This window comes from Tachysurus vachellii, chromosome 10 (genome assembly GCF_030014155.1).
Source record: "Tachysurus vachellii isolate PV-2020 chromosome 10, HZAU_Pvac_v1, whole genome shotgun sequence".
NCBI lineage: Eukaryota > Metazoa > Chordata > Actinopteri > Siluriformes > Bagridae > Tachysurus > Tachysurus vachellii.
Window position 1 is genome coordinate 23,095,701 of NC_083469.1, and position 5,120 is coordinate 23,100,820.

The window sequence follows — 5,120 nt, forward strand, 5'->3', positions numbered from 1 at the left end:
ACTCCTCCACTTGAGGCAGGGGCTTTCCACCAACCTGAAGGGGGCAAGCCATCCTTTTCTGGCTGAGAACCAAACTCCTGCTCCAGTCATATAGGGACCGGACAGCCCTTAGCCCTTAGCCCCAGACCCCATACTCCCAGAGCACCCCCCACAGATCACCACAAGGGACACAGTCGAATGCCTTCTCCAGATCCACAAAGCACATGTGGATTGGTTGGGCAAACTCCCATGAACCCTCCAGCAACCTGGTGAGGGTATAGAGATGGTCCAGTGTTCCACGACCGGGACAAAACCCGCATTGTTCCTCCTGAATCCGAGGTCCGACTATTGGCCGGATTCTCCTCTCCAGTACCCTGGCATAGACTTTTCCGGGGAGGCTGAGGAGTGTGATCCCCCTGTAGTTGGAACACATCCTCCGGTCCCCCTTCTTAAACAGAGGGACCACCACCCCAGTCTGCCAGTCCAGAGGCACTGTCCCCAGCCTCCATGTGATGTTGCAGAGGCGTGTCAACCAAGACAGCCCCACAACATCCAAAGACATGTCGGTGGGGTTGAGGAGATCCTCGAAGTACTCCTTCCACCGTCCGAGAATGTCCCCAGTCGAAGTCAGCAGATTCCCACTCCCACTATAAACAGTGTGAGCAGGGCACTGCTTCCCCCTCCTGAGGCGCCGGACGGTTTGCCAGAATTTCTTCGAGGCCAACCGATAGTCCTTTTCCATGGCCTCACCGAACTCCTCCCAGACCCGAGTTTTTGCCTCTGCAACCACCCGGGCTGAAGCTCGCTTGCCCCTCCGGTACCTATCAGCTTCCTCCAGAGTCCCCCGAGCCAACCAGGCTCAATAGGACTCCTTCTTCAGCTTGACGGCATCCCTTACTTTTGGGGTCCACCACCGAGTTCGGGGATTGCCGCCACGACAGGCACCGGAGACCTTACGGCCACAGCTCCGTGTGGCTGCGTTGACAATGGAGGTGGAGAACATGGTCCACTCAGACTCAATGTCTCCAACCTCCCTTGGGATCTGGTTGAAGCTCTGCCGGAGGTGGGAGTTGAAGATCTCTCTGACCGGAGACTCTGCCAAATGTTCCCAGCAGACCCTCATAGTACGTTTGGGTCTGCCAAGTCTGTCCAACTTCCTCCCCGGCCATCGGATCCAACTCACCACCAGGTGGTGATCAGTTGACAGCTCCGCCCCTCTCTTTACCCGAGTGTCGGACCTAGGGTGTCCTGATGCCATGTGTACTGATGGACAACCTTATGCTCGAACATGGTGTTCGTTATGGACAAACGGTGACTAGCACAGAAGTCCAATAACAGAACACCACTCGGGTTCAGGTCGGGGGGGCCGTTCCTCCCAATCACACCCCTCCAGGTGTCACTGTTGCTGCCCACGTGAGCGTTGAAGTCCCCCAGTAGAACGACGGAGTCCCCGGTCGGAGCACTTTCCAGCACCCCTCCCAGAGATGCCAAGAAGGTCGGGTACTCTACACTGCCATTTGGCCCGTAAGCACTAATAACAGTGAGAGACCTCTCACTGACCAGAAGGCGCAGGGAAACGACCCTCTCGTTCACTGGGGTGAACTCCAACACATGGCTGCTGAGCTGGGGGGCTATGAGGAAGCCCACACCAGCCCGCCGCCTCTCACCGCGGGCAACTCCAGAGTAGTAGAGAGCCCAGCCTCTCTCGAGGAGTTGGGTTCCAGAGCCCAAGCTGTGCGTGGAGGCAAGCCCAACTATATCTATCCGGTATGTCTCAATCTCCCGCACCAGCTCAGGCTCCTCCCCCCCAGCGAGGTGACATTCCACGTCCCTAGAGCCAGATTCCATGTCCAGGGATTGGGTCGCCGAGGCTCCCGCCTTCGACTGCTACCCAATCCACATTGCACCAGCCCCTTACGGTTTCTCCTGCAGGTGGTGGGCCCACAGGAGATCGGCCCCACGTCGCCCCTTCGGGCTGAGCCCGGCTGGGCCCCGTGGGGTAAGACCCGGCCAAAAGGCGCTCGCATGCGAGCCCCAACCCCGGGCCTGGCTCCAGGGTGGGGCCCCGGTTGCGCCATACCGGGCGACGTCACGGACCTTGTTTAAACTTTCTTCATAAGGGGTTTTGAAGCGACTAATTGTGTTTGTGTGTTTTAAGGTTGTTGAGCCACATTCAATTAGTTTGAAGTGACTAATTGTGTTTGTGTGTTTTAAGGTTGTTGAGCCACATTTTCATTTGCTGACCAACGAACACCAAGAAGACCCATCACCTGTTCTTCTGGTAACCAAAGCTTTCGTTTATTTACTAAACCCGATCACTGGATTTTAAGAGGTTCTTTTTACTGAACAGGATATCAGTATAAAACTGCTGTGATCAGAAGCACTTATGATCTTCCTGCTCTAATTTTCACAGCCACTCAATGCTGGTTAGCTGATCAGCGCTTGCCGAAACATTCAGTTCCTCTCTGCAGACACCTCCATCTCCCAGTCTGAGGTATTTCTACAGTGTAGCAGCTATGATACAAACACACAAACACTCTTCTTTACAAGTTATAATGTTTAGTTTTGTTTCTCTATCTCTAGTCAGTGAACATCAGGACATACCTCTTGTGGATGATAAGGGGTCCAGAGAGTCGTTTTTGCTGGTTTACAACCACAAAGACACAATCCATCAATCACATGGTAATCGCAGGCCTAAGTACTTTGATGAAGAGAATTGACCTTGATGATTATTAGATATGTACCTTTGTGAAATAGATCTTGAGTTTCAGCTATTTGTCATTTGCTTTAATTCCCTAATCATACCAACATAGAGGACTGTTTCACTGGCATACAGGTAAGGGATTATTCGTTGTGGCATCACAAAACTTTTGTTAATTGCAGTGATTATGTTTAACTAAATTTAAATTGTTCTGTTCAGGTTGAATCTGGGAGGGTTATAAAATGTATTTATCAATATTTATCATTTAATTTAATTTATTTATTTAACAATAGGCTGTTTTTTCAAGTCGGTTGTTACACAAAGCCAGAACTCAAATTTAACAACAGTTCTTTCAAGAAGCTCCTAGCTGATAGCCTTACAATACAGAATACAGTGAGTAGGGTGTGGTATAAATGAAAATAATGAGACAATCATAGTAATGTAAATAATAGGATAAGGCTTTGAAACCTCCCTCTCTTAGTGCCAAGTTGTTCCCACCCCTTCTACATGAGGTATCATGCTGACAAGAGAAAGGGACAGTCTAATAATCATGATTTTTGAGTCAGAGGTAAACAAAAGTCAGTGTAATTCTCTTTCTGTTCGCATCCTCTGCTGTGTTCTCTACAGCCATGTGGAGCTGCCCCGCCCCCCAGCTGACACCCCAACTTCCTGGCCTGCCCTTTAAATACACCTCTACTGTGTAATTTGTGTAATACTTTATTATCTGTGTAATACTCTACAATCTGTGCAGATTGATTAGTTTGCATGTAAGGCTAAGGAGGAGACTTCATTGTACATCGCAATCCAAACTTTGAATAAATAAAACCAGTGACAACTATTATGTGTTAACAGTTTGTGAAACTGTCACTCAGATCATAAAGAAGAAATATTTGTGACATGTAATCTTGGAAAAAGTATTATTCATAATGGATGTTAGATTATTATTAATATAATCTAATATACATTTATGTATATATTTTTTCAAAACTTTCAGGATCCTAGAGATCTCTTAACACTGATTACACTAACACTGATCATTTCTCTGTCCTCAATTAATTTTCCTTAATTTTTTGTCCTATTGAATAATGAATAATTTTACCATAGCTTGTTAGCTAGAATAACTTGTTCTCTTTTCATAGACAATTATGTACACTTTTATCTCATCTTAAGGCTACAGACTGCATAAAGGAGACCCTCAAATGAAGCTAGATTTATCCCTGTATAAGTGTTAGACAAATTTTAACAGTACACGTCTGACCAATAACCACAAAGAAATAAAATGTGACATTCTTTACTTTTGCTTCGTTCTTTATTTGTTTTTGCAGGTCTAAGCTGCTTGATAAAACAACAGAAAAATTATTTTGAAATTGACAGTTTAAATACCTTCAGGGGACGTTGTATTATAAAAGGCTGCTGCTCAATTCTTCTGTCATTTGCCTTCCACAAGTCCATGCCATTTTCTTGTAACCTTCTTCTATATTCTTTCACATGCTAAAGTAATTAAATAAGTAGCTATATATAATGTAGTTAATTCTCTTCAGCCAGCAATTCCTGCTTATTCAAATTAAAACAATACTGAGTGGGTGAAATAATGAACCCATTTGCTCAGATTTCTCAAATCACATCCATAACCAGACCAATAATTCCATCTAAAACTCTATATATAAACAAGTAGCCATCTGATTCTTTAGAATTCGCCTCAGGCATCTAAAAGTATAATAAAAGTAATTCCCAAATGCATTTTGTATCTACAAAGAGTTATGTCTTCTGTTTCCCTTTCTGTATCTCTTATACAAAATGAACTCAAAGGCTCCCAGATTAACTCTGTCAGGTAAATTTCCATTACAGCAGGTCTGAGGTCTTGACGAACCATCCGACCCTCGTACCACAGTGTTGCTGTAATTATAAAAAGTCTAATAACCTTTTCTATTTAAATTTCTACACTTTACCTGCAGTAATCACAGTCAAATGGCTTTAACAAGGCCATTTGGTCACAGCAAATATATACCCAAATCAAATTTAAATACAGTGGAGTCAGATTGGTTGAAATGGCTCCACTTTTGGAAGCAGAAAGTACAGGTGAACGATGATTGGCCATTTAACAAGAATAGCTGTATGTAACTTGTCTTCTAGGCTTTCAGCTAAACCTGAACTGTTAACTTAGTATTTGTGAATAGTGAATAATTGTTAAATGGACTTAATCTTACTGAATACCAGTGTAAAACAGATTTTTATATACACACCTGGTTCCTTTTAAATGATGATGATGATGATAATAATAATAATAATAATAATAATAATAATAATAATAATAATAATAATAATAATAATAATAATAATAATATCAACAATAATATAAAAACAGTAGCAGGCAATGTACAAACATAACATATATATTGATTATCTAAAAATGTCCTCATTCAGCCCTGTACCCAAAATA